The sequence below is a fragment of the Ailuropoda melanoleuca genome, chromosome 1 (assembly GCF_002007445.2).
Source record: "Ailuropoda melanoleuca isolate Jingjing chromosome 1, ASM200744v2, whole genome shotgun sequence".
NCBI classification, from domain to species: domain Eukaryota; kingdom Metazoa; phylum Chordata; class Mammalia; order Carnivora; family Ursidae; genus Ailuropoda; species Ailuropoda melanoleuca.
The window spans coordinates 96,276,138-96,283,443 of NC_048218.1; the positions used below are offsets into that span (position 1 = coordinate 96,276,138).

The following is a 7,306-nucleotide window of genomic DNA, read 5'->3' on the forward strand; positions in this document are numbered from 1 at the left end:
AAAAAGAGTATTCTTGGAAGTAAATAAGGAAGTAAAGTAAATTCTTTTTATTTCCATAATTTATCATGTAAAACGCAAACCAAAAAAGTCCAAGTCAAAGTCCCACATGGGGCCTAAGGAACTAAAATAACATCGGGACTCTATAATTTGTCTTTTACTGTAAACTAGGATAAAGGATCTATGTTTGTATTCTCTTGCTAGTTAACAAATTGCCACAACCTTAGCGGATTAGAACAAAGCACCTTTATTATCTCATCTTCCTGTAGGTCAGCAGTTCAGGCATCGCTTAGGTAAGTCACCTGCTTGCTCAGTCTCACAAGGCTAAAATTTAGGTAGCAATTGTGCTGTTTTCTTTTTTTCTTTTCTTTTCTTTCTCCTCTTTTTCTTTCCTTCCTTCCTTCTTTCCTTCCCTCCCTCCTTTTTCTTTTCTCCTTTTTTAAAAAAATGTGAACCAGAAATGTTTATTGCAGAAATTTGGTCAAGACTTCCATTGGGTGGCCCCTGCTGGAAGTTGGACTGGGGCCCTCCATCCAGGGTTGGGCAGGTGAAACAGAAAAGGGTAGAAATAGTATGTCTCGGCCCAGGGCCTCAGGGCTGCGAGATGATGTTGGGGGCCAGGCGACAGGCGAGGCCTACACCCTCCAGCTCCACATTCAGGGACTTCACTATGCCATCCTCTACCACTATGGAGAACCTCTTGAGCTGGCGATTTCCAAAGATAGACACCAATGAATCACCTGTTTCCTTCCCAAAGGTCCCAGTGGAGTCAGCCAAGAGCCTAACCTTGCCTCCTGAGTTGTGAGCTGGTCCCCACACTTCAGTCACAAAAACATCAGCACTCAGACATGCTACCACCTGAATCCCTTTGGCCTCAGAGCTTCAGCCTGCTCCACAAACCCTGGCAAGTGGGTCTTGGGACAGCCTGGGGGTAAAGGCCCCAGGGATTCCAAACAGCACTCCCTTCTTGCCCTTGAACAGCTCTGCCAGGTTCACCTGGTTCCAGGCTCCCCTTCAAAAACCACCACTGAAGGGATGGCATCTCACACCTTGATTGGGACCATGGCTGAGGCAGTGTGGCTGAAAAAGGCCCATCAGGAGTCTACCCCCTGCTTTGTTGTCGGCACCCTCCTGCTCCTGCCGTCGCCCATGCTGCAGACTAATGGCAGTGGCCCAGACAAGAACTGAGCCTGCTTGGCTGCCAGAAGGTGCAGTCCAGCCAGCGGCATACCCATCCCAAAGCAACTGGAATGTGTTCTTATCTGGAGACTTGGTTGGGGAAGAATGTGTTTCCAAATTTAACCATGTTGTTGGAAGAATTCATTTCCTTGGATTCTTCAAGACCACCAGGAGAACATGTCTTCATTTTAGGGAGGGCACTGATCTCTCTTTTAAGGACATGCACCTGATTAAGTCAAGCTGACCTAGAACAATCTCCCTTCCAATTAACTCAAAATCACTGATTTGGAACTCTACATCTGCAAAATCCCTAAACCTCTGCCATTTTCTACTGGATAAAAAGAAGTCATGGGTTCCATCCACACTAAACTATGAAGATGAGATAACACAAGGATGTGACACATTGGGGGTCACCTTAGGGTGTGTCCATAAAAGGACCTTTATACAGGCACATGGGATTTCTTGCTTACCATTCAAAAGCATAAGTGGAACAGCCTGGGGCGAATAAGAGTTGCCAGGGCATTTTGTTGCCTTTAGGATCAAGGAAGAGATATAGATATATTTATTATAGAAGTTTTATAGATGCATTGTTATATCTAACAAAGAAATAACAAAGAAAAAACAGAGAAGTCATTTTGTCAGGGAGGCAGATGTTTGATGCACTGAACTGAGGAGTGATGTCAGGACTTGAGCAGGACTTGGGATAATGGAGAGCACAGGTGCCAATCTGGTGATGGTGGCTTTATGTACTAGACATGTTTGTGTTGCCCGGCTGCCTGTCCACAGGCCCTCACACCTAATCATACATGTGAACTGGCTCAGCCTTATTAGACCAGGAATATATACCTACCAAAAAGAATATATCCACACACTGGCCAGAAACTTATGGCCTATGTGGCCTTACCGGAAAAAATAAGCCTGTACAATTAAATTTTTAGGAATGTGAACTAAAGATAAAGAGAGAAGTTACCAGTTGGTGGAGAATACTGCAGCTGATAGGCCATGTAGCAATTATGAGCTGTGTGCTAGTCGATGCAGAGAAAGCGGCTTAGCAGAAGGGGAAAAAAATGGTGCACACACAAAAAGTAGTCGAGATTAGAGAGAGCATTCATTCATTCAATTCCTCTAATACATTTGTATGGAGTTCCTATTATGTACGGGCCACTGTTCTAGGTGCCAGGAATACTGCAATGAATAAAACAAACTGCCTGTTCTCATGAAACTTATTCCTGTAGTGGGAGATAGACAGTAAAAATGCACAAGCATATAAATTATATTTCATTAGGAGAGAAAACCGTGGGAATAAAAATAAAGCAGGCCATGAAGTTAAGAAGTAATCAGGGAACTGCTACTTGGGGTAGCATGGTCAGGGATGCATACTTGATTATGTCCTTTGAATAGAAACCTGAATGCCGTGAAGATGCCAGCCAGCCCTGGTGATAACTGTGGAAAGGGTATACTGCACGGAGTGCCCAGCAGATGCAAAGGCTCTGAAGTAGGTGTGTGCATGGTGAGTCAAAGAAAAAGCAAGAGGGGAAATATGCCGGCTATAGCGAGAGCACGAAAGTAAGCAATAGGGTGTGAAGGCAAATATGGAGCAAGCAATAAGATTCCATAGGGCTTGCGGACCTGGGTCAGAATACTAGCTTTTACCGAGAGATGGGAAGCCACCAGAGGGTTACTGAAAGATAATATCAGCCTTACATTTTTTAAGAATCATTCTTGCTGCTGTAGAGAACAGATGGGGAGTGAGGGAGGTGACAGGGAGACCATGTGGACCCTGAGTGATACAAAGTGTGGCCTAATTTCCGATTATGTTCCCCATGAGGTCTGGCTCTACTTGTTTCAGTCCTTGAATTTCCATGAGATAACACTGCAAATCCTTTTTTTAACACACACACCCCCCCTTTCCTTAAACCAGATTGCCAAAGATTCTAATGAATGTTAAACATATTCAAGACTTGGGCATTTTGGCTTTTTATATATTTTGGCTTACGAGCTAAAAGGTAGTAGAATTTTAAAAATATGTTACCTTTTTTATACATCATAGAAAGTGCTTGCACATTGAGGAGTTGATGTCAGACTGTTAAATTGTTGAACAGAATTATTTTTCCAGGTCACTGGCTTAAACCCATACAAAAAGGTCAGTTCCCAAAGATTATCTATCTGATCCTTTGTGACATAAATGTTTCAAGAGTTTCTAACTCAATGAATATTCTCATCCAGTATCAATTAAATAAATTTGATTCAATTTTTATATCTACGGATAACTATTTTGTCATTCTGAGTCTTTGCAAGTAGGTATGCCTCTCCTTTTAGAGACAAAACAATTCAAAGATTTTATAAAGAATCCATTAATCTTTAATTTCATATCCTACCAACTCACACACATACAGAGATCACATGCATATGTATCATTTTTATATGTGTAAATACTTTTTGGCTACTTTTTTTATGGCATTTCCAATGAAATATTACAAAATCAACCATAAGTGTTTCAAAATGGGCCTAGGAGGGAAGTTAGCAAACATTCTGTCACTATCTTAGTAACATGAGACATTTTGCCACTACCCCTTTAATGAATATATCTAACTAGTACAAGAAATTAAAAACAAACAAACTAGTTTTAGGTCAGACTATCCTTTAAAAATATTAAGGGTTCATTAAAATGCATGCCCAAATAGGTAAATACTCTTTATCTTTTATTTATATTGTTGGTCATATTTCTATAGGGTAATTTTTATTTTTTGGATGGGGTAAATTAATAGCATTATAGGCTCTACATTATTTTATAATTTTGCCATCATTAAAAAATGGTGGGTGAATAGTATCTTAGTTGTGCCACATGTTTATTACTTTATTCTTTTTATTTAAAATATTTGCTAAAAATAACATTTGTAATAAACATTTTCCCATTCACAAAATTCTTAAAAACATTACCATTAGAGAAAATAAAATTCAGACTATGCATCTGTTAAAGAAGAGTATTTTGCTCAGGGCACCTGGGTGGCACAGCGGTTAAGTGTCTGCCTTCGGCTCAGGGCGTGATCCCGGTGTTGTGGGATAGGGCCCCACATCAGGCTCCTCCGCTATGAGCCTGCTTCTTCCTCTCCCACTCCCCCTGCTTGTGTTCCCTCTCTCTCTGGCTGTCTCTATCTCTGTCAAATAAATAAATAAAATCTTTAAAAAAAAAAAAAAAAAAAGAAGAGTATTTTGCTGGATGTGAAAGGAAAAATATTGGCACCCGTGGAATCATATATTTACCTTTAAATGCCCAAATGTGAAAACACATGCCCAGGGACGTACACACACACACACACAACATCGATTTTAATATGCAAACGATTTTAATATGCAAAATAGGCAAAATATTTTAATATACAAAAAAAGAGTTATAGATAAGGGAATCACTAAACATTAACAACATAAAAATGTGCAAGGAGATTTAGATAGAACATAAAAAGCTAAAAGAAGCTATATGCCTAAGTAACTCAACAGAGGGATACAGGGGAGGCAGCCAAATTCAGAGAAATTTTATTTTTTTGGATTTAAATCACTTAAAGAATTGTTAACATTCAGTGTTTTGTAACACTCTTGTTCTATTCTTAAAACGCAAAGTTGTACATAATATTTCCATTATCTGTGGTTTCTAGCACACTATCATATTAAGCCTTTATCTCGTCCCATAGTTGGTGGGAGCAAATTTTTTACCAGGCTTTTTACTGAAATCAGCCTCATTTAAAAATAGTTATCTCATATTCCTGTTCTCAAATAGCTTTCAAAAATTCGGACCAGAGGAAATTTGATTTGACTTATAAATATCTATGGATATTGTTTAGGCTTGCTGGCCTTGTTAGCTGATGCCAATACTATTCGTCTATGATGCTGTAGTTAATTGTAAATTAGCAGACTAAGAGGAACCCAAATGTGGTTCCAAAGGGATTTCCATGAAAAGTAGTTAAAATATTTTAAGTATTTCATGATTAACTTTCAAGCATTATCACGCCCTTTAACATTTCGTCACTTTAGCAGTTACCACAAAGTCTATAGTTTCAATTATCTTCACAATTTAAATGATTTCTTCTCTAGCCCTCATCTCTTGAAGATTAGTTCTACATTTCTACCTGACAGGTGAGTTTCTCTGCATGAATATAAACCTAACTCAAATAGGTAGAAAGTTCATTACCTTAGAATTTTAAACATATCCTCAAGGGAGTAACTAAGACTACTTAATGCGAAATAAAGGAAACATTTGTTTAGGTTTGCTTAAAATTTGTTCTACCAATTAGATTTGTCCCCAAACAAAATCAGCTGCCCTGAAATGTACCAAGCTCCACATCACAGGCAACATTAAGCCATAGTCTGTATAACAGTTTGGCAAAGGATAGTAAAATAGGGATTTGAATATCACGTAATTGGTCAGACTTGATAACCTTTCCAATCCCTCTTAACTCTGAGATTCTATGAGGTTATAAAATTATTCTCATTCTCTTTTCTCACCATATATTAAAAAAGAAAAACTTCCTTCACTGCTAAAACTTATGTGATTTACCTCTTTCCACTACTTACAATACCAATTCATTATTTCCTGATGTATTATTCAACAGTCTAATTTATTTCAACAAATATATTTGATTAATTTCCCCTTATCTTGATCTTTGAAGATTTTTTTCCTCAGTAGTTTTAACCTTAATATCTACAATCTATTAATTTCAAATAATTTTAGAAAATCACTTACAAAGGAAACAATAACTTCTAGGCTTAATCCAGGCTACAAATTAAAATTTGGAAGCTTTGTTCATACTAGATAAACTCTGGGAGTTCTAAAATAGTTCACTTAATCTTTGAGATTAAAACACATGTTTACTTCAAAGATAACCTAAGATTTCATTAGGTGGAAGCTTACAAAGTGCTTCTAAATGTTTTAGTAAAAGAAAATAGGAAAGATCAATGTATAATTGATCTTGTAACTACTTCTCTATATGTATGGCTTGTTAGTTGTAATGATAATGCAGGTATCACCCACAAATATGTTGATTAACTAAATTTTACAAAATGCTTTTGAAAAAACAAAGTTACCAATGGCTTTGGAACTTCTACAAAATATAAAACCTTTCAAAAATGTTTCTCTATGGAGTTACAGGAAGATACACACAAATAAACAGTCTGAATTGTTCAACCCTTTGAATTCTTTCAATAAATGCTAATATTTAATTTCTGTTTTATCATGTTTTATTTCCTTAATGTTTTGCAGACTAAATTTTCATTTACAAAACTGTGTAACTATATTTTCAATACTTTCAAAGGTGGTATCAGAAGTTGCTCAAATGAAGATACAATTTTAGCTTTTTGATAATTATCCAGCATGTAGTTTGTCAGCCTGAAAATTATTTGAAATGGACAAAAAAAAAAANAAAATTTTTTGAAGGAAAAAAAAAAAAAAAAAAAAAAGAGAGAGAGAAAGAGAGGCTTCATGAATTCTTGTGCAAAAACAGATGAATACAAAATATCGGTGACTTAGGTATGCTGTATGTAATCATAAATTACTGCAGAGTTTAGAGCTTTCTTGGGTGAATGCTCCATTATAAAAGAAACTCTCTAGCATTACCTTAATTAGTATCACATCTTTCAGAAATGTATTTATTTTATTTAAATCAGTTGAGTAAAATATATGCTAGATAAGAAAAATATGTCTACTTATTGACTTTAATACCACTGTCTCTCTGGAAAATGACAGAATAATTAAAAGGAAACTGAAAAATACTGTTGTCCTTGGAACTATATATATATGTCAATCAGCAATACAAACATATTTAATTATATTCTGTATGTTATTACTATGTTTTCCTTTTATGCATCATGCGTCATCAATAACGAACACAGTTTTTTCATGACAGTTCTTCCTTTTTGCAATATAAACTGTTTGATTAAAATAAAACTATGGCATGTAAATAAATATATCTGCAGAATGCACTAAAAAGTCACAACAAAGAATCCCACAAAGGATCATCACAATCACTTAACCCACAGCATTTTTATCCGACCTGAAATATTTATGTTGGAAGTGCTCACTTTGAACACTAACAACCCATCCTAGCTATTCAATCTTCTGTTGCTCCCCAGTACCATC

The 7,306-nt window shown here is 36.7% G+C and overlaps 1 pseudogene; it reads right to left on the reverse strand.

The window, feature by feature from the left end:
* Positions 1 to 588: 588 nt before the first annotated feature.
* On the reverse strand, positions 589 to 1,064 carry LOC100465656 (annotated as a pseudogene).
* Between the last annotated feature and the right edge of the window lie 6,242 nt (positions 1,065 to 7,306).